Source organism: Macrobrachium nipponense, chromosome 10 (assembly GCF_015104395.2).
Source record: "Macrobrachium nipponense isolate FS-2020 chromosome 10, ASM1510439v2, whole genome shotgun sequence".
Lineage (NCBI taxonomy): Eukaryota > Metazoa > Arthropoda > Malacostraca > Decapoda > Palaemonidae > Macrobrachium > Macrobrachium nipponense.
The window spans coordinates 26533116-26556274 of NC_087204.1; the positions used below are offsets into that span (position 1 = coordinate 26533116).

At 48.7% G+C, this 23159-nt stretch overlaps 1 long non-coding RNA gene across 3 annotated transcripts in view; it reads left to right on the plus strand.

Annotated features, from left to right (window-relative positions):
• LOC135223502 (uncharacterized) overlaps positions 1–23159 on the plus strand; it is a 60107-nt gene that overhangs the window by 20260 nt on the left and 16688 nt on the right. For all 3 annotated transcript variants that reach the window (XR_010316518.1, XR_010316516.1, XR_010316517.1), the window contains exons 3-4: positions 1265–1403; positions 3550–3655. This is a non-coding gene — a long non-coding RNA (uncharacterized LOC135223502). The remainder of the gene's footprint in view (positions 1–1264; positions 1404–3549; positions 3656–23159) is intronic.

Genomic DNA, 23159 nt, shown 5'->3' on the forward strand with positions numbered 1-23159 from the left:
ATACGTACTGGTATGCATGTTGTAAATGATTGGTCTACACCCTTTGTTCAGCAGGGAGTGGAGATTCTACCAACCTTGCAAAGTTTCCAGTTATCCCATGCGAGAGACCTTGATCACTTATCCCATGTGAGAGATCTTGGTCACTTATTTTTTTAAATAACGTACACATTGACGATCCCGAAAACGAATACCGCGTGCATACTATAACAATGCTGGTACCGAGTGGCCGAGGCACGCCACCACATGTACATAGTAGATGCATGATGGGAGACGCGCTGCCAATAGGAGAGAAGGATTCAATGGCATTTGGGCATGGTGTCGACTAGCATGAGGAACCAATGGGAGAGCAGGAGGATGGTGGCGAGTCTACTAGTACTAAGATGGCGGCGTGATTTTCAAAATTGTTATCCGGGCGAATCTCGGACTTTCAGAAACCTTTCGTATCTTGAAAACTTTTCGTATGTAGCCGTTAAATTTTTCGTATTGGCTTTCGTATCTCGAGCTTTTCGTAAGTTGAGCCTTTCGTATCTCGAGGTACCTCTGTACTCACTTACATGTCTTGGACGTTGTTATATAAATTTATTATTATGATAACTGGGTACTCAATATCAGTAGGTAGTTAAAATGTTATAGGGTATCAGTTTCTTCAGAAAGGTATAGTTTTTCCCAAGGTAATTTTATATTAAGAACATTATTAAATCCCACTGCTTTTAGGTAGCACAAAGAAGTACTGATGACTAATCCTGTTTTATGATTTCTGTGCATCATATGGTTATTAAATGCCTTTCTATATTTCTTGCATTGTGGGATAGGTACATAAATTCCCAAACTAAAGCACTTATTAAGGGACTGTCTGCTAGATGTCGCCTTTTGCATGGCATCTGGTTCCTGCAACTTGCTTTTAAGAAAGAGAAGTTTATGCATACGTCATTTTTCTCATTCTTACATTTGAGTAAAATCTTCATTTAGGCTACATTAGGTACTGTAATAAAATTTCTATTAGAGCATTTTACAGTAGCCTCCTTTCTTTGGAGATGAACCTAGTAATTGTTTTAAAAAAGATTAGTGGGTTGAGCTATTGATTATGGACCACTACATAGCCTTTAGGTATGTGGCATGAACAGGAGGAAGTACTAATTTGAATAAATGAATAATCAGTATTGTCTACAATTGGTTACAAATTCAATATGCAACATTGTGTCTTATGTTTGCATTACTAGTTGAGAAGTTTAATCTTTTATTAATTCTGCTTGACCTGTGACAGATACCTATAATCATGAATGGTACCGAAGAAAATGTCATTCAGAATGAAAACGAAGACCAGTCGGTAACAGAAGATATTGTTGATCCATGGAATGTACAGGCATCAAGTAATAAGGGAATTGACTATGATAAGTTAATAGGTAAGCTCCAGTGTGTTATGCATTACATATTGTGTACTACTAATATTGGCCTTTCTTATAACAGATTTTTGTGAAAATATATTATGAATAAAATAATCCCTTCTCTCATTGATCTTTATATGTTTGTTTAGTGGGAATAGAAGAATATTCAATTATTAATTTGTATATTAGTCAATCGAACCTTAACTGCTTGCCTTGTGTATTTTGGTTTGGACAGCTGCATGGGTGGAATAACCCATCTTTTATGAAAAATTTTTATTTCAACCTATTGAATAATAAGAATTAAGGAAGAAGTGAGCCTCTTGGAAGGTTTAGCCATGAGCTGGGGGTTTGGCAAATGTGTCTTACGTATACTAGACCTGTCAGGTTCATTGAAATAATTGAAATATTAAGAGCAGTGACTTGACATTTCTAGCAGTTTCCAAGAGAGGATAACCAAAAGTAAGGTAGAATAGATCCTCAGTTAGTTTTGCCTTGAAACCACGATGGTGACTAAGGAAATGATAGCGAGATTCCAAGTTTTTCAAAGAATAACATTAGTATACTTAGTTAGAAAGAAATAGGACAGTATGTGAATCAGTTAGAATTATCATCCTTCACGGGAGCGTTTGATCTGTGTGCGTGCTTTCAGGATGAAAGATTAAAACCAGTTATTAGACAAAGGGGAAAAGGTCAACAAAATACTTATGCAAACTCATACACTAATTCATTTGTAGGGATAAAGTTTCTCTTTAGGCTTTCCCCATCCTTGGGGATTCCATGACTCATTGGAGATTAAGGAAGCATAGTGTTTGTAAGGGGCTAATTGAAAGCGTCACCTGTAACTGAGTCATCAGAAGTTAAGAAGTAAAGAAGAAAATTATACTAAATACTTATCTTAACAAGACAGCTGTAGTACCATTTATAGATAGAAGAGAAGGGAAACTAGATTTGCTTGCTCACTTAGTTACTTAATGATCAGATGTTTACATTTTGCGTTGAAAATAGAGTGGACCCCCGCTGTTAGCAGACTTGCTTGTTCCCGGATTTTTCTATGTGCCATATATACCCATTATTCATGGAAAATTTTCCTATATCCAATATTTTTCACCGAGAAATATTCACAAATTATTGTAGTTTCATATAATTTTCATAACTAAATGCACTTTATGTGAAAAAACTTGAAGTACTTGGGTATATGCATTTTTAGAGGTTTATTGTTTGTGTAAAGATGTGACTAGACTATTAAGATTTATGGTTGTGTACTGTGGGAAGTTCGTATTATTATGAAAGGAATTGGCTGAGATTTGGTATCTGTGGGCTAGAAAACAGACTGCAATCTTAAAAGATTGAGATGGTTTGGACATGTGATGACAAGGGCTAAGGTTCAGTAGTTTAGAAATAATAGATAATAAAGTGGCAAGGTGAAGATACATATGGAAAAGGTAGTAGATGAAGACCTAAGCCTGATAGGAGTTCAGGAGAAAAGAGCATAGGACAAAGGAGTGTGCATATATATTAATTTCATCTAACCCCATCAAGCGAAAGGTGTAAAAACATTTACAGTTACTTGATAATGATAATTAGCTTTGAATTGAGAATCTAAAAATGAGGTGACATTATATGTATCATTATTAGTGTTAGAGATCATGTGAACATTAGGATATATATTGATATAATATACCCTTTTATTCAGGGATAACAGATCACCTATAAATTTAAAGAGGGAGTTCTTAATCGGTTATCAACATGATTAAAAGTTGGAGCTAAATCTATTTTAGTATACTATCACATACATTAGCAAAAATAGTTATCACTCACCTGCTAGTGCAGTCCTCAGTTACTGTAATGTCATTTTACAGTATAATTGACATAAGATGTATAGTAGTAATGTAAGTTTACTGTGTTTTTTAGTTAAATTTTTTATGAAGATGGTTTTCATTGTTTAACTAGGAGTCATATTTGAGGTCACATATCAGGCTAATGAATACTTTTTTCATATATTATTACAATTTGCTTTACAACCAAATGCAAAGGTCATGAACATCCTTGGTCATTTTTATGCAAGACAATGTATTACAGCCCATTCATTGCCTAACATGCACTGTTGAAGAATGGTTAATTAGAGGAAATATATATGTCTTCAAAGCCTTTTCCTTTCTTTTAGAATTTTGAACCTCGTTGAGCTGGTAAAAAATTCTTTCTGTACACGGTCGAGGCCCATCATCCGAGTCCCATGCCACGTTGGTCATCTCATCCCTCTTTATGACCAAGTAAGTTCTGACATTCTGTTGTTGCAGTTCTGAATATTTTTTTGTATACAGTGGTACCTCGAGATACAAAAGGCTCAACTCATGAAAAACTCAAGATATGAAAGCTAATACGAAAAATTTTACGGCTCTACATATGAAAATTGCTCAAGATACAAAAGGTTGTTGCTGTAAAGTCCAAGATTCTCCTGGACCACCGATAACAATTTTGAAACTCATGTGCCGCCAACTGAGTAGACTCGCCACCATCCTCCTGCTCTCCATTGGTTCCTGATGCTTGTCACATCCATGAGATCCTTCTCTCCTATTGGTCAGCATCCCTCCCATCATGCATCTACAGTACTACGTAGCGGCGTGCTTTTTCGGCCACTGCACGGCATCATCTGTGTCGTACGCACGCGGTATTCGTTCGTTCTAACAATTTCGTTTGTTAACGTAAATTCGTTAGTGATTTCATTGTAGTATACTTTATCTTGTTGTGTGAGAACTTTACTCCATACTTATACGTAAATTACGTACAGTATATACGTAGTCATGGGTCCCAAGAAACTTGAAATTCACGGAAAGAAGAGGATGCTCTCTTTGGAAACGAAGATGGAGATTATCAAGAAGTATGAAGCTGGTATGCGATTGAGTGTGATCGCCAAGGAGTACAACCGAAATCCATCGACAATAGGCACCATCCTTAAGCAGAAGGATGCCTTCAAAGCAGCTACACCTTCCAAGGGTGTCACTATTTTGTCCAGCAAGAGGATCCACGTGCACGACGAGATGGAAAGGCTTCTTCTTTTCTGGATAAAAGACAAAGAAATTGCTGGCGATACGGTAACGGAGACGGCAATCTGCCAGAAGGCCAGCGCTATTTTCGGCTATTTGATTGCCCAGGCCGAAGACGACGGAGGAGAAGGGACATCAACGCCAACCCCAGACTTCAAGGCTTCGCATGGGTGGTTCAAAAAATTCCATAAACGGACTGGCATCCATTGGCGGTGGGGTGGCATGGGGAGGCCTAGCCAGCTCGGACACAAAAGCGGCCGCAAGACCTTTAAAAAGACATTCGACGAGATGATGACAAGGAAGGCTACAGTTCTCAGCAAGTCTTCAATTGTGATGAGACTGGCCTTTTTTGGAAAAAAATGCCTTGTCGGACGTACATCACGGAGGAAGAGAAGAAGCTACCTGCCATAAGCCTATGAAAGACAGGCTTATGCTTGCACTTTGTTCGAACGCCAGTGGGGATTGCAAGGTGAAACCCCTACTGGTCTATCATTCGGAGACTCCTCGAGCCTTCAAGGCCCGCAAAGTGCTTAAGGAGAAGCTTCCAGTGATGTGGAGGGCTAATGTGAAAGCCTGGGTAACGAGGCTTTTGTTCACGGAGTGGGTAAATCTGTGTTTCGGCCCGACAGTGAAGAAATTCTTGGAAGAGAAGCGCCTCCCTCTGAAATGCCTGCTCGTGTTGGGCAATGCCCCTGCTCACCCTCCTGGCCTTGAGGAAGATAGCCTATTGGAGTATTCCTTCATCAAGGTTCTTTATCTTCCGCCTAACACCACCCCTCTCCTCCAGCCCATGGACCAGCAAGTGATATCGAACTTTAAGAAGCTGTATACAAAACATCTTTTCAAGAGATGTTTCAACATCACCGATACCACAAACCTCACCTTGCTTGAATTTTGAAAGGAGCATTTCGATGTTGTGATATGCATCCGACTCATCGACCAAGCTTGGCAGGAGGTTTCGAGGCGAACCTTGAATTCCTCGTGGAGGAAACTCTGGCCTGATGCCGTACCCGCCCGAGACTTCAAGGGATTCAACGTGGGCGAAGCTGGTGCTGCAGATTCAGAAACAGTTGATGATCCTGAAACTGTTTCGCAACCAGATCTTGACGAGATCGTTGCACTCGACAAGTCCATGGGCTGGTCGTCGACGAGGATGACATCAACGACTTTCTCGAGGAGCACCAAGAGGAGCTTACGACGGATGACCTGAAGGAGTTGGAGGCCATGCAACATAACGTCGTTCAAGAAGAGTTCTCTAGCAGCGGCGAGGAGGAGGAGGACGACCCTATGATAACGGCAGAAATTAAGGATGTTCTAGCTGCTTTTCATGAAGTGCAATCATTTGTAGAAAAAAGACACCGAAAAGGCTTACACAGGTCGTATGCTTGCGCAGTTCGATGATGCTTGCCTGAGTTGTTTCAGGAACATTGTGAAAAGTAGGCAGAAGCAATCTTCCTTGGATAGTTAATTTTTAAAGAGGCCTTTAGTACTACTAGCAGGAGTAAGCAAAAAGGAAGAACCAAGTGATACTAAAAAACAGAAATTTGAAAGTGGTGATGAAGTTGGGAAAACCCCCTAAAAAAAAAAAAAAAACATTTGTAAAGTATAAAAAAGTAAAAAAAAATGTAAAAATAAAAAAAAGAAAATTTTTTATTTTATTTTATTTTTGTGTAAAGTAAAGTGTTACAGTTTTGTTAATGTGTTTCATAAAGTTTAGTTTATGTATGTTTTCCTTACATTTTTTTATGTGTTTCGTAAGCTAGGTGTACGTAAGTATCTGCCGTTTGTCCTCCTCCTCCTCTGTCGCCACTTTTGGAGATAGCCTCACTCGAAAGGTAAGCTTCCACATTTTACTACATACGTACAGTATGTCTTGTATACCATGTATACACTAATAACTTTATTTACAGGTAATTAGCAGTACTTATTAAGTTAGGTATTGAATGGTCCAAATTGTTGTAGTATTTCATTGTTTATAGGTCAATTTAGCTTTATTATGAAATTTACTGGTGTGTGTTTGGAGGGCTTGGAACGGATTAGCCATTTTACATGTAAAATGCGGTCCAAGATCAGTGGCGGCTCGTAGCTAAAATTAGTGGAGGTGCTGCTCCAGAAAACATTTAGCCTTTGTTTGTTCCGACACGGCATACAAACCTTCGGTCCTTTTACAATAGGAAGGTTACTAGTGGCAGCTGGATAGGTCGTAAGCTTTCGAACAAGGGGTTCGGTAGTTAACTGCTTGTCCGACAGGCGCGCTGCGACTGGGAGGTAAACAATCACTTTTGCTTTCGGCCTGCTGGCGTGTAGACGTGTGTATCATCGCTCTCTGCCCGCTTCATCGTCGTTGCTTTCGCATGGTTGTGTTTTTCTTTTTCTATTTATCTAGTGAAACTGAATTGTAAGTACAATCATTTCATCTTTATTTCCATTGAATTCAATTGTGAATTAAAGGATCTTGGTTTCTCCACGCCCTCCGATTACCCGAGTGCCGGGACTGAAGGGCGTAAGTGCGGGAATTCATTTTTCCCAGAAATGATCCTCGTATTGTGTATGCTCGGTGCCGAGGGTAGAGCGCTCGATCGAGCTTATATTTTGGTTGAAATGAAATGTAGATGAAAATCGTAAGTAAGTACCCTTTCATTTATTTTTTTGACCTGCATGCTCGTTGCCGAGGGCGGGAGAGCGCCATCGAGCTTAATTTTGGTTGAAAAATGGGGTTTTTGTTTTTTAGGGATGGAAAATCGTAAGTAAGTACCCTTTTATTTATTTTTTTGACCTGCAGCCGTTGCCGAGCGAATGCGCTCGGCACGAAAACTTATTCTGTATGGAAGTGGAATCGCGAGTACAGTATTCTTTTTCATTTTCATATATTATTTTGATTGTAGCATACTCATTTTGGATCAGTTTCCGCTCTTACCCGGAAATTGATCCTTTCCCCTTTTTATTTGAATGAAGTGAAATCGCAAGTGCAGTATTCTTTTTCATTTCATATCTTATTGAGATTGCATTATTTACTTGGATCAATGTTACCGCTCTTACCCGGGAATTGATCCTTCCCCTTTTTTATTTTGTATGAAGTGAAATCGCAAGCGCAGTATTTTTTTTCATTTTCATATATATTTTGATTGCATCAATTCATTATGGATCAAGGTTTCCGATCATAATCGGGAATGGATCCTTTTACCCTTGCGCTCGGTACCGAGGGTGCAAATGCGCTTGATCCGAGCCCTTATTCATTGTGAAGTGAATCGTAATGCAAGATTCTTTTCATTTTATTCCTTTTATTATTGATTGCATCAATATTTGATTTGGTTCAAGTTCCTCTCAGTCAGGGAATTGATCCTTATGCCCTTGCATTCGGTGCCGAGGGCATGATTGCACTCGGGCTCTTATTATTATTGTTGGGTACATGGGTGCTGTGCGGGGGTGGGGAACGAGAATCCCCCCCGCTCAGCTCCCACAGATGGCCCTTCCCCTTTGGGGGGGAGGTTATCTGGGTTCTTCTCCTCGCCCGATCCGTTGAGCGCGGGGGAGGGCGCTCGGTGCCCGATGTACAATTGTATTCGGGTCCTCCGCTCGTTCGGTGTGGGGCTCACCCCCCCGCGCGAGGGACTTCCCCCCCACTAATCACTACTACTGTATTTCCGCAGGTGCTACTGCCACGAGGGTGGACCTTGGTGAGGTATGGGCGTCCTCGATTTGCAGGGCTTGCTAGTGTCCAGGGGTGCGGTTCTAGGTCTGGGCCTGCTGCGGTTCACCCATGGAGTGGTGACCACGACAACGATATCGACTCCAGGTGACGACGTCCCTCCTCACCTGGTGTACTTGCCTCACGTGGTAACAGTCTTGCCTACAGCCGCTGTGAAGTGCCGTTCACCGTAACCGAGAGGGGGGCGTGCCGCCGCCCGCTCGTGGTTGCCACGCTGCCGCGACCACACTTCCGCTGCCCTAGAGCTCGCCCCTGGACCTGCCGCCGGTACCGGATGTTGCTGGGTGCTGCTCCACCTAACCTGTGTTTCCGGTCCTGCCTGCCGTACCTGCCGATTCTGTGCTGACTGTCCATGCAGTTGCTGCGCTGGCTGTCCCTGCCGTTGCTGCGCTGGCTGTCCCTGCCATGCTGTGCTGGCTGTGCCTGCTGTTCCTGAGATGCCCATACCTGCTGACGTCGTCCCTGTTCGTGGTGGTACTACCCCAGACTTTGGTCTGTCTGTACAGGTGCGTCCGGGCCCTGTGGCTTCGGCTACAGCAGCCCCGGCTCCGCCCTGGATGGCAGATCTTACGTCTGTCCTGAGGAAGCTGACGAAGAAGAGGAGGAAGGTGTCGTCGTCGTCGTCTTCATCTTTCTTCATCGTCGTCGGCTGCCGCCTCTTCCCTTTCGACTTCTAAGGCTTCACAGCCGAGGAAGAAGAAGGTTGCCTCCTCCCTCTAAGAAGTCTCCCTCGGGAGCTTCTCGGGACCCGTCTCACCTCAGTGGGACGGGAGGGTTCCTTCCGCTGGTCCTCCTGCTCCTTCGGGAGCGGGGCCTGTCTCTTCTTCCGCAAGGAAGAAGACTACGGGGACCAGAGGGGTACCAGCATAAACACCGGTACTCCTCGCCTGGTGTCAGTGGTTCTGCCACTGCATCAGGGTCCGTCTCGGCCTCTCGTTCGCGGGACTGGTACCGAGTGTACGGTCGCCTACCAGCGACCGTGCAGCCAGGAACCAGACCTCTGAGACCCGTCAGCGTCAGGTTTCACGGCACGGAGCGGAAGATGGGTGACAGCCGCTCACGAGACTCTTCACCAGACCAGCTCTCGCTCTCGCGGCGACCAGCTGGCTACCCGGCTGACGTGACGGTCCACGACCGGCCACGTGGGCTGAGGCTGGGAAGAGGTCCCACCCGTTCGCCGGTGCCAGCCACGGCTGGAACCAGTGACGTGACGCCGCCGAGGACAAGCACCGGTCTCACCGTTCCAGTGGAGCCTGCAGGTCGCCTGACCGTCGCTCTCACGAGAGCGATTGGGTACGGCAAACCAGCACCAGCTCTTCTGACACTCGAGATCGGGGCCGCTGTGCTCAGTCCAGCCGTTCTCCAAAGCGAGACGGTTTGACCAGGCCTGCAGCTCGATCGCCACCACGGGTTGACGATCGCCTGCAGCCCTCCAAGCCTGCTAGTTCTGCCAGCGAGCGAGGATGGAGCGTCAGGTCTTGCCTCTCCGTACCTTCAACCTCCTCGGGTTACACCGGGAGGAGTGAGGTATTGAGGAGTGATCGTGAGGGGTGCGCCCCTCATGATCCCACCACGACGCCCTACGTGCCAGGCACGGTTCTTGGACCGGCCAGGACGTATGCGCAAGTGGCTGGAGGAGACCGAGAGGGCTGTCGCTGTTCCCCCTTCTTAGGAGGAAGGTTCTCGGAATACGTATGCTCTTGTTCGAAGGGCTTAACGGTCCTACTCTGCAAGATGCTGTGACTTCCGAGATCCAGAGGAAACTTTGCCGAGGTTATGGCGCTGATTCGTCAGCACAACGACCTTGGGGAAGGATCGCTGCTCCCACCAGCAGAGCACGTCTCGGCTCGAGTCGTTTTGGGGCCCGAGAGGGAACCCAAATCGACGGTGGGTCTGCCGCGATCGGAGCTTGCCGACTGTGTTGAACCAGGTAGTCTCTCGTCTCCGGACAAGAAGGCTCTCTCAGTTGTTCCGACACGGCATACAAACCTTCGGTCCTTTTACAATAGGAAGGTACTAGCGGCAGCTGGATAGGTCGTAAGCTTTCGAACAAGGGGTTCGGTAGTTAACTGCTTGTCCGACAGCTCGCGCGCGCGACTGGGAGGTAAACAAATCCACTTTTGCTTTCGGCCTCACAGCGAGTGGACGTGTGTGTTCGACGCTCTCTGCCCGCTTCTCGTCGTTTGCTTTCTTGAGTATATGGTGTGTTTGTGTATGAAAGAATTCATTGTAAGTACAATCATTTCTCTCTTTTCATATTATTTGAAGTGTTATTGATTAATGATGGAATCTCCTCGCCTCGCTACCCCACGGAGACTATGCCCGGGTACCGAAGGGCGTAAATGCGGGAAGTTCCGCTCTTTCCCGGAGATAGACCCTCATATTTTGTGTGGCTCGGTTGTCGGGGGCGCCAATGCACCCGAGCCGAGCCATGTGATGTTTGCAATAATTGGTCGGAGGCGCAGTGGACTTTGTATGAGGGCAGGAAGAAGCGAAGGCCTGCAAAGGAGTCGTCGGAAAGCTCTCCCGCGACTCCTTTGGTGACGGACACTTCGTCTTCTTTCCTGCCGCCCGCTCAACTTCCACGTATCGCGCCTTCCCCTTCGGGGGGGGTTTCTAGGTCCTTCTCCTCTCCTGACTTGTCGAGTGTGGAGGAGGGCGCTAGATACCCTGACGTCGAGTTGTACTCTGGGTCCTCTATCCGTTCGTCTTCGCGCGAGCGGGTAGAGGATCCCCCTAATCACCCGACTTTTGCCTCCTCAGGTGCGGTTGCCGCGAAGATGACCTCGGACAGGTGTGGCATCGTTGGGGCTGCAGGGCGCCGAGAGTGTCCAGGGGCTGCTCTACCATCTCGCTGGCTCCGTGGCGGTCACCCATGCTACGGTCACGACCACCACCACGACCCTTACAACACCCGGCTACGCTTCACCTCCTCACCTGTGTACACCCCGCACGCGGTCCCTCTGTGACACCCACTACATCGGTGCAGGGGCCAGTCGCCCGTTACCTCTGGGGGAAGTGTGATGCCGCCACCTCTTTGGCCGCCGTGCTGGCCGCGACCGGACTTTTTCGTGTGCCCGAAGAGCTCGCCCCTGGACCTCCCACCAGTACCTAGGTATGTCTGTGCCGCTGGTCCGCCCATCTGGACCGCCTACACAGTCTGCCGTACCTGCCAGTACCTGCCCAGCTGCTGTCCACGGACGTGACGTTGACCACTGCTGCCGTTTCCTGTACCTGCTCCTGCTGTCTCTTCTGCCGTTCCATGTGATGCTGCACCTGCTGATGTTGTTCCTGTTCCTGGCGCCGCTGCTCCCGATGCTGATCTGTTCAGGACAGGTGCGTCCGGAGGGCCCTGTTGCGTCGGCAAAACAGCAGCCCCGGCTCCGCTTCTGGATGACAGATCTGACGTCGTCTGAGGAGGTGACGAAGAAAGAAGAAGAAGAGGAGGAAGGTTGTCGTCGTCGTCTTCATCGTCTTCTTCGTCGTCGTCGTCGTCTGCCGCCTCTTCCCTTCTTCTTCTAAGCTCCCCCGCCGAAAGAAGAAGAAGGTCGCCCCCCCCCCCCTAACCTCCCCCCCCCCACCTAAGAAAGTCTCCTTCGGGAACTTCTAAGGGCCCGCCTCGCTCTGGTGAGAGGGCGGGGGTTCTTCCGCTGGTCACCCTGCTCCTTCGGGGGCAGGACCCCGTTCTCTTCTTCCGCAAGGAAGAAGACTACGGGGGACCAAGACCGAGGAGGTGCCGGCGAACACCGGCACTTCCTCACCTGCTGTCAGTGGTTCGGCCACAGCAGCAGGGTCCGTCTCGGCCTCTCGTTCGCGAGAAGTACCGAAGTGTACGGTCGCCTAACAGCGGCCGTACAGCCAAGAACCAGACCTCTGAGTCCGCTCAGCGTCAGGTTCACGGCACGGAGCGGAAGACTGGTGACAGCCGCTCACGCGACTCTCACCAGACCAGCTCTCGCTCTCGCGGCGAGCAGCTGGCTACCCGGTCGGACGTGACGGTCCATGAACCGGCCACGGGCTGAGGCTGGGAAGAGGTCCCCCCGTTCGCCGGCACCAGCCACGGCTGGTACCAGCGAACTGACGCACCGTGAGGATACGCACCGATCTCACCGTGACAGTGGAGCTCGCCGGTCGACCTGACCGTCACCTCTCACAAGAGAGCGATCTGGTACGGCGACCAGCACCAGCTCCTCTGACACACGAGAACCGGGGCCGCTGTTCTCGGTCCAGCCGTTCTCCACAGCGAGACGGCTCGACTAGGTCTGCAGCTCGATCGCCACCGCGGGTTGGCGATCGCCTGCAGTCTTCCAAGCCCGCTGGTTCTGCCCAGCGAGCGAGGAGGGAGCGTCAGGTCTGCCTCTCCCATACCTCAACCTCCCCCTCGGGGTTACACCGGGAGGGGCGAGGTATTGAGGAGTGATCGTGAGGGGTGCGCCCCTCAGGATCCCACCACGTCGTCGTACGTGCCAGGCACGGTTCTCGGGCCAGCCAGGTCGTACGCACGGTGGTTGGAGGAGACCGAGAGGGGTCTGTCGCGTGTTCCTCCCCTTGAGGGAGGAGGGTCTCGGGAGATGCTCCTGTTTGAGGGACTGGACGGTCCGACTCCGCAGGACGCAGTCACTCCTGAGATCCAGAGGAACTTTGCCGAGGTTATTGCGCTGATTCGTCAGCACAACGACCTCGCGGAAGGATCGCCGCTCCCACCATCCGAGCCCACGTCCCGGCTCGAGTCGTTCTGGGGGCCCGAAGAGGGAACCCAGACCGACGGTGGGTTTGCCGCGTTCTGAGCTTGCGGACTCAGTGCTGGACCAGGTTGAATCGCTTGTCTCCGGACAAGACGGTTCGCTCAAGTCTGGCAGGTCGAGCAAGCTGCTTCCTCCTCTGCTGCGACAGCGGCGTTTTACGTGGCCATCTGAAGACCCGATGCCGCCCAAACAGGTGAACCCGCCCGAGTTAGCGAGGCTGACTCCGGGTGTGTCTCTGCAGCAGCTCCTGTCCGAGAACCTGTGGTTCTCGCAGCAAGAGGCACTCGGCCTGGAATCTACCGCCATGGCAGCTTTCCAGGCCGTCTCCTGGCTAGATCTGTGGTCCCTCACAGTATCTAAGGTCGCAGCCAACTCCGGGGGAATTTCTCCCGAAGATGACTCGGCCTTCAGGAGGACTTTGCCAGTCTGGAGGAAGAGCCATCTCCTTCCTTGCCCACCAGACGGTGAACCTGTGGGCCAACCTGGTTCTCCGACGAAGGGACGCTGTCCTTACTCGGGTTTCCAGGGCGGTCCGGGCCGGCGCGGAAGCGGCGTTGGACTTCGCAACGGACCCTTTACGGAGTTCCAGTCTCTCTTCCCAGGAGAGATGGTGGACGCTGCGGTGGACAGACGGCGCACTGACGACAGTGACCGTCTGGTTCACCAGGCAGTCTCGAAGGCTTCTGGGCAGCCTCGGACTGCGGCCAAGTCTAAGAGCTCGGCTAGCGCTTCCTCGGTGGCTAAGACGGTAGCTGCGTCGAAGCCCCGGGGAAAGACTCTGTCTTCTTCGACTTCTACCAAGGGGAGCCGTAACCACCCCCCCTCCTCCCAGCCCTCCTCCTCCCGTGGAGGCTCTGGGAAGAAGTCGAAGAAAGGGGGGAAACCGCAGGGACGGCGTTCCCCCTCACCTGCTGCCGGAAAGTGGGGGGTGTGCCTGGCCAGCCATGGGCAACTTGGCAGCGCTACGGCGCCGAGACCTGGATTGTAGATGTCCTTCGGGAGGGATATCTATTACCCTTCGAATCTCGGCCACCCCTCACCTCCAACCCGGTCCAACAGCAGTCGTTGACGTTCCAGGGTCATCGAAGGACGTAGCATTGAGACAGGAGATCAAGACCATGCTGAGCAAGAGAGCTGTAGAAATCGTCACGGATCAGTCACCGGGCTTTTACAGTGGGACTCTTGCCCTGGTGGAAAAGTCTACGGGAGGCTGGGCCGCCCGTGGTGACTAGATCTCCTTTCCCCTCCCCACAACCGGTTTGTTCGCCCCAGACCGGTTCACGATGGTTTAGGAAGACGGCACGACTCAGTGCTCGACTCCATCAGGGAGAGAGGGAAGAACGATTTCATGCTTTCAGTGGACTTGAAGGATGCGTATTTCCAAATACCCATTCATCAGTCCTCCAGAAAGTACCTCCGCTTCATCCTCGACGGGACGGTGTACCAGTTCAGGGCACTTTGCTTCGGTCTCTCAACCGCCCCACAGGTGTTCACGCGAGTGTTCACTCTGTCTGCTTGGGCCCATTCGCACGGGATAACGTCTGATGAGGTATCTCGATGATTGGTTAGTCCTGGCGAGCTCCCACTCGCAGTTGCTACAGGACAGGGATCGACTGCATCGAGTTCTGTCGCGATCTGGGGATCGTTGTGAACTTCGAAAAGTCCGATCCGAGCCCAAGCAGAGGATGAAGTACCTGGGTATGCTGATCGACACGGTAGCAGGGCGAGTCTTCCCCGCAGACTCGCGGATCAGCAGATTCAGGGAGGCAGCCAACCAGTTCCTGTCTCGGCAGGAACAGTTAGCTCAGCGATGGCAAGTCGTGATCGGACACCTGTCGTCACTCGAGAAGTTAGTCCCTCACGGGCGTCTTCACCTGCGGTCTCTTCAGTGGAGACTAAAGGAGAGTTGGTCACAGGCGACGGATCCCCCAAGCTTTCCAGTGTCACTGACACAGGAGGTGAGGCAGGACCTAGCCTGGTGGCTGGACGACAGGAACCTCTTAAGAGGAGTGCCTCTGCGCACCCCCCCCCGGACATGCAGCTGTTCTCAGACGCATCGACCGAGGGATGGGGCGCACACCTGGAGGAGTTGCTGACTTCAGGAGTGTGGGACGAGAACGACAAGCACCTTCACATCAATGTACTGGAACTCAAGGCAGAGTTCCTCGCTCTCCAAGAGTTCCAGGACCGCTTGATGGGACACTCAGTGGTGGTTGATGTGCGACAACACCACGGTGGTGGCCTACGTCAACAACAGGGGGGCCTAGTGTCTCTCCCGTTGTACCAGTTGACTCGGCAGGTGCACGAGTGGGCCGAGGCACACTCAATAGAGCTGTCGGCACGCTACATTTCAGGGAAGAGGAATGTAGTAGCAGACACGCTCAGCCGTCGGGATCAGGTGATAGGGACGAATGGTCTCTACACCAGGACGTGGCGGAAAGGCTCTTCGACCTGTGGGGGCGACCAGTCGTGGATCTGTTCGCCACCCGGCACAACAGGAAGCTCCAGGTGTTCTTCTCGGCCGTGCCGGACCCATGGGCAGCTGCAGAGGACGCTCTTCAACACCCGTGGGACAAACCTCTTCGTCTATGCCTTTCCCTCGTTCAGCTGATTCGCAAGGTGATCAGTCGAGCACTGGTCACCCCGAATCTCAGGATGATCCTGGTGGCTCCCAAATGGCCACAGGCCATTTGGTATCCGGACCTGCTGGCTCTTCTCGCAGGAGAACCGAGAGAGATTCCCCCTTGGCACAACCTTCTCGCCCAGCCACACGTCGAGCTTGGTACCACCACCAGCAGTCCAGTCCCTCCTACGTCTTCACGGCTGGCTGTTATCCACCATCTCTTGCGAACGAGAGGCTTTTCTCGTAGCGCAGCAACAGAGATGGCTGGAAACGTCCGTCAGTCCTCTGCAGCTGTGTACCAGGGGAAGTGGGCGTCTTCTGTGGTTGGTGTCGTAGACGGGGTCTATCTCCTCTCAGAGCCACTCTTCAGCAGGTAGCGGATTTCCTCGTTTTTCTTCGCCGAGGAGAAGCTCCTCTCAGTCCCACAGTCAAAGGATACAGAGCCGCCTTGGCGCTCGTCCTGAAACTGAGGGGATTGGACACTCGAACTCGTTCGAGATCTCCCTGCTTATGAGGAGCCTTCGAAAGGTCTTGCCCACCAGGGAACTCAGGCCCCCTGCGTTGGATGTGACTCTCGTACTTAGGAGTCTGACTCGAACGCCGTTCGAGCCACTCGAGAGTCGTCAGACAGGGATCTGACCCTCAAGACCCTCTTCTTGCTGGCCCTGGCATCGGCGAAGAGAGTAGGGAACTTCATGGTCTTTCCTATGATGTACGACACTCCAGGGGATGGGGATCCGTGACGCTCGATTTCGTCCCGAACTTCGTTGCGAAGACTCAGAAAACCGTCGATCCCTGACGACAGGTTCGAGTCATTCACGATCCCTCCCTATTGGACTTCACCGATAATGATGCGGATGAGATGCTGCTTTGTCCTGTGAGGGCGCTACGGCGCTATCTGAAGAGAACTCGACACCTGCGGGCCTGAGTGTCGACGCCTCTTCGTTAGCACCGGGGTCACCAAGAAAGAAGTATCCAAGAACACTCTTTCATTCTGGCTGCGTGAGGTCATCAGGAGGGCGTATGAAGCTGATGGTAGTGACGACATCCGTATGTCCCGTCCGAGAGCTCACGAAGTCAGAAAGTATTGGCCCCGCGTTGGCGTTTCGTAAGAACTTCTCCGTGGCGCAGGTCCTGAAGGCAGGGGTCTGGTTAACCAGACTACCTTTACGTCCTTCTACCTTCGGGATATTGCCCACAGGTCCTTGGATACCTTTTCCTTGGGACCCGTGGTGGCTGCTCAACAAGTTGTGTAGCTAACCCAGACCCTCGCAGGCTGAAACAGCATCGAGTCCTGGTGTGACTGTGGATGGATGTGTGAATGATGTGAGTGACTGGCTCCCTCTTCCCGTCTTTTCCTCCTCCTCTACCTGTGGGCAGAGGGCCACGGTCGTCACTACGCTGGATGTAGGACGAGATGCAGGTGAGCTATATGACAGAGCCCCATCCTATCCCTTTCACTAGGGATAGGAGCAGAATATCCACCACTTCCTTCTACAAGGGGGGGAAGTGGATGCCTACAAGAGTCAAACCCATGACTTTATATTTGCTCCTGTACAGGAACAAGTTCTTACATTGCTGGTACGAAGAGATACGCTTGCCCTCTCTCTTAGTACTCGGTCCAGAGGTCTGACCATTGATCCTGCGTGCACACCCCGATCAATCGGACAGAGGCTTGGATCCCTCCCTCGCTCTTACGACCAGGGAGGCTTCCAAGGTTGGGCGAACACCAGTCTGTTCACAAAGACTCAGATTCCTCCCACCAAGAAGTGAGTCTTCCTATTGTAAAAGGACCGAAGGTTTGTATGCCGTGTCGGCAAACAAATGACAATTTGTCCAAAATTGCATTTTTCCTAACTATACAAACCTGAGGTCCTTTTACACATAGCACCTCATGCCACCCCTCACTCTGCAGTTTTTGCTTGGGCCAAAAGCAAAAGGTGTTTGTTTACCTCCCAGTCGCGCAGCGCGCGCCTGTCGGACAAGCAGTTAACTACCGAACCCCTTGTTCGAAAGCTTACGACCTATCCAGCTGCCGCTAGTACCTTCCTATGTAAAAAAAGGACCTCAGGTTTTGTATAGTTAGGAAAAATGCAATTTTGGACAAATTGTCATTTCTGGCCGGTCGAACAAGCTACTTCCACATCCTCTACTGCGACAGAGGCGTTCTACGTGTCTTCGGACACCGTATTTGAATACCCCTTCGGTCGGTCCTCCTGAGAGGTTTCGACCTCGACGAGGACTGGAATGAGTCGGAGGACGGTATCGGCTCTCTCCTGTCAGGTGTCGATTAGCCCCACCCAGACGACGTTCACAGTGGCGGCAGACCCTTACCTACAGTATGAGTTCGTAACCCTCCTCGGGAAAACGTTTTCTCCTGACGATACGTTTTCCCAGGCTTTGAGAGGCCATCGCCGTAAGGCGATGGCTGCTCCTTTTCTTCACCAACTACTAGTTCCGCTGGGAAGGCGAGCCAGTATCCAATTCCTCCCCCATTCCCTCTCTCCTTACGGCTACGAGGGAAAGGGGAAGGATACTACGAGATTTCTCTGTAAGATCCCACGTTAGGGACTGCGCTACCGGGGGGACCTTCGGGTCCTACCTGACGTAAGCCCCGGTCGTTGAGGAGGGATCCTGCCCCTTTCTCGATTTCTACGGGAATCGAGAGGACCACAGCCGATATCGTTTGACGAATTCGGTGGGGGTTTCGCAGAGTGCTTAGAATTCTACGGAATTTCTAGCGCCACTTTAGAGTGTTCGAGTTTTTACGATCTCCAAACACTTAGGCGAGACCACGGTCCAAAGTGAGTGAGAATCCCCGATAATTGTTACACGATAATCGGGAACCTCGCTTATGCTCGAATGCTGTAATTTCTAGCATTTGGAAAGAAGACTGCTGCTGAAAGAAGAGTATCTCACAGTAGGCGATTAAACCTGGAATAGAGAAGAACGGACGGGAACTTCCAGTTTGGCTTGAACTATCGTCTTCGGTATTCTGTTCACCATTGAAGCTTTCCTTTGGGAAAGACTTCTCCTTCACTCTCTTGACTAGAGAACGAAGGCGGTCGATCTCCAATCCTTATTCTCATTCCTCGAGGGGAAAAGAATTTAGGATGGCGGTCGTTGTACAGAACCTACAAATATACTATGTATATTACCCTCGCGACATGATTCTTTTAACAGTTGAATTGTCCGAGGGGTAGCGCATACCTTAGTTAACTCTACGGTTCGTGACCGAGACGAATTGTATCTTAATTGAACTGCAACTTGGGGTTGCCTGCAACCTCCCAGCAGTTTTATCAGTTTCGATTTTAGTTACTTGGTATTGTCACGACAACACCAAATCAGCTTTTGTATTTACCGAAATCCGTTTCGTTTAAATATAATTGCTCGAGCGTATTCTTTATGCTCGATGGTGCTAGCCGAACGCATTCCTTCGTGGAAGGGATTACCTGGCAACTCAGGATGACGAGTCACCGAGAGCTACTGCGTATTGAACTGCCTGATAAGTGATAGCAGCTCGGTATCAGCTAGGTCTCCGAGATGCACGGTCTGTTACGTCTCTCTCTCCCCTGGTTTGATTGACTACCGAACCGTATCTCTGCCCCAACAATCATGGACTTAGGTCTCTGATTAACGGGGATTCTCGCAATAATGAAGGACCATCTACTGCTGTGACGCTCAATTTCATCGCCTTCGACATTGCGAGAATTTTCAACAGAGATATCTCTTGGACTCTTTCATCTTTCTGATACCGCACGGTAACAGAAGTCTGTACTAGTCTCCCGCTGCATCGCACGCGATAATGCGAATGATTTTTGCAGACATCTGAGTTTGTCTTCAAAATAACTCGTATTCGCAGGTGGTCAATTATGCATTGTTCGCCACCCCGAATTAACAGATGTGTCAGAAGACATCGCCTACTCTCCGACCTGACAGCTCTACTTCCAAATGTTCAGCCCATGAGAAGCAGTTCTTCAGGCAGTATTCCCTCTTGATTTGAGACTGCCTTGACGAAGTTATGCATTTTCAGCTGACTGCTGAAAATGCATAGCAGGCAAGAGGGCTTTCGAACTGGGAGAAATATCTCCCAGTTCGAATCCAAAAGTCTCAATTTTCCTCTTACTTAAATTTGTTTCCTCTCTTCTACTATCTTTAACTCAGTTGCTCAACCTAGCTGTCCCCCCGCCCCCCCTTCTTCACTAAAACCTTCTTACGGGTTGGGCAGGGGCTGGGCTCTTGCGCATGGCTCTTTCTTGATCCAAATGGCAGAGACTGTAGAGGGTTTGGTCCGCCTCTCGAGTATGTTTGGACCCTGAGGATGTTGATATGATTCATAGCAATATCCATCGGGGCGGAACTACCTATGGGGGACGTCCTGCGGAAGGGTCCGGGGAGGTATAGTCTCTACGGTAGGACTCTCGGCATCTTTCCGGTGTGCCCTCTATTGTAACATGAATGGTGGGGATGATTGCATACTAGTTATGCCCTCAGTCCTATCAAGCGGGTTTTGCTTACACTGAGCCACTCATGTTATGATAGAGCTATCCTTCGGGGTAGGGTAGGGAGTCGGACATATGGGAGTCAGTCTCTGCTGAGTGTCTTTGGTGAGAGAGGGGTTTGTGCGGGGGACCTGGATTTCTGCCTGATTGCAGTAGGTTTTTCAAATTTCTGCTGAAGGATTAATGAATAACGACCCTATGATAAACTCCCCCCCAGAGACAATGCGACCTCCTGACACTACCCTCCTCTTCGACCTCTGGCACGGACAAGGACAATCCTATAGAAAATTCAATTGTACAGAAGACGACCCATGGCAAGACCTTGAATGTGGCTATGGAAAGTTCTAGTAGTGGTGAGAGAATCCTTTATGTTGATTCTCTCTCCTCAGATTTAATGTGTTTGCATTTATGGAAAGTGTTTGGAAAGATATGGTGAAATTAAAGTTATTAAGTATTGGTTGGAAAACTGAAGATTTTTGGGCCGTTATTGGAGGGGTTTGGATGAGTTTACTACTCATAAGAATGCCCGTGAATGCTTTCAAGTGTTCACATAAGGAAAAATTAAAGTGTGTATTAATTCATAAAAATGCCCCCAGAATATTGAAGTAGATTCCTTTTATCAGCTAGAGTCAGTCAGGAAAACTTCAGATGGGAAAAATGTAAGGTGAGGACACCTCTACTGCCAGGTGGCTGATTGTTTCAGCGAAAATCAGGACTTTTGTAATCTTTTTCACTTTCAGGAACATTTTAAGAACATGGTAGGAACAATGACCAACTCAGATATTACTAGATTTTGGAAAGAACAGCTTTTTGGTTCATGCAAAAGTCTTATAGACAAAAGGCCACATGATCTCTAAACTGAAAAATACTAATATGATAAAAGATGTGAAACCACACTATAGTTTTAAGTTATGCTAAGGGAGGTGGTTTTCAGTCAAGAGCTATATGAACTGTCTGACGAGGAATTGCTGGAAATGTGTGATGATAAATTGTGGAGATTTGGTTTTCAAGTTCGGGGGCCAAGGTCAAGAATTATTATTTTCACGTTTCACTAATGATGAAGTTCCTGATTATGTATATGTTGACAAGGAGAGATTTCATGTTTAGACCTTTTAAGCATAGACCACCCTCCAATGGCGTTCATATGTTTTGGATATGGCCACTCGGTCAAAGGTGTGTACTCGAAACCAGTTAGTTGCTGCCTGCTCTTTACAAAAGCATGAAGGGCGAATGTTCTAATCCAATATATGTATAACTTGTAAGGGAAATCATAATGCAAGGCATAAGGAATGTGAGTCATTTAAAAAAAGAAGTGGCAGCATAGAGAAAGCTCATGCTGAACATCTAAGTATTGGCCTGCAAAAAAGACTTTTGTTCCCAAGACCTCAATATAGTGATGTAGTGAAAATTGGAAAAATCGAATAAAAATGATCAAACTAGGATGCCAACTTCAAAGCCAAAGCTTCAGCTATCCCCTTCTGAGCTCGAAGTACATTCAGCATCTCCGCCTTCATCCAAGAAGGCTCCTTTGTCCCCTCCCGATGGGCCTGCCTCTGGGCTTCTGGGAGGTCTCTCGGGCTTCTGATGTAGAAGCCTCACAGGCAGCTTCACTGCCTGATCTGGGTAGGTCCCAGGAATGACACCTTGATCAGTGCACCTCAGGTGCACGCTGCAGAGACGGTGCCGGTCTTAGAATAAGAGACCCCCGCACTCCTTCATCATCTCCACCTATATCCCCCACACCATAGTAGGTTCCCAAGAGAGGAAATAGCAGGTCTCTTAGGATCTGTCAAGTTCTTTCTATGAAACAAAGACCAAGACCAAGTCTTTCCAGACCAGCCCCAATCTAAGTCCAAAAAGTAAAAAAAAAAAAAAAAAAAAAAAAAATCTAATAGTAAATAATGGCTGTATGTCAGTGGAAACATACGAGGTTTCCATTCAAACAGACGAACAGGTCCGGGTCCTTTTCAAGGAGCATAATTTTAGCTGCCCTTTGTTTGCAAGAGACCTAAACTTGGTAAGTTTCTCCTAACTGTGGACAGAACTTTATTTTGCACAGATCTCCACCACCTGTAGTGAACGTTCTCATGGTGGTACATGTATTATTGCGGCCAAGTCCATTACCACAAAAAGTTATCAAATTAGACTCCATACTGCAAGCTTGTGCAACACAGATTTTCATCAATAAATGGGTCACTCTGTGCTCTCTTTATCTAGAACCTGGCCTAGAAACTCGATTGGTGGACAGAGCTGGCAGTCCAGAAATTAGAGGTTTGAAGATTTGCAATCACTTGTAGACCAACTACCTCAGCCTTTCATTCTGATGGGGGATTTTAATGCAAAACATACTTTTGTGGGGGGAAAGGTAGGGTGTGATCACCATGGTCTTATAATTGAAAGATTAATAGATTGCAATGATGTAGTTTTAATGACGATGGTTTCTCCTACAAGGATTTGATGTAGCCCATAACTCTAGTTCAGCAATTTGATCTTCAAATATGTTCGTCGTCATTACGATTAGACTATAAGTGGTCATGGATGAAATCTCTATGGGGAGCGGGGACCACTATCCCATCCAGCTCAAGTATGTACAAAAATACACCCTCCCCAATCTTTACCCAAGTGGGAAAGATAAAGGAGGCAGATTGACAGCTGTATGAAAAATCTACCCAAATCGTAAGGCAATGAATTTCTTGCCCCTCGGCTGCCTACGAATATCTCGCTAGTATAATGATTGGAGGGGCAATGATGTCAATTCCTAAAACATCAGGGAAACCCGTCATCCACTGGTACCTTGGTGGAATAGTAAACAAATGTGCCTTGAGTAGGAAAATTGCAAGAGCTAGTTACAAGCGATATCGCAAGGCGTCCTGTCTTAGTTAATAGAATATATACAAGAAAAACCTCGCCAAAACAAAAAGCAAGTCTTTAAAGAAGAAAGGAGGGATCCCTTCATCAAAGTACATATCAGAATTAAAGTATAACTCGCCACTTTTCTCTGGTTTGGGATAGAATCCGTAAATACTAGGGAAAATTTTCCACTCTCCTTTTACCGATTTTGAAAATCAACTTGGTGGTTATATCAGATGCAAGAGAGGTGGCAGAGACTTTTGGCTCTGCACTTTCCAGCATTTCAAGCCCCAGTCACTAC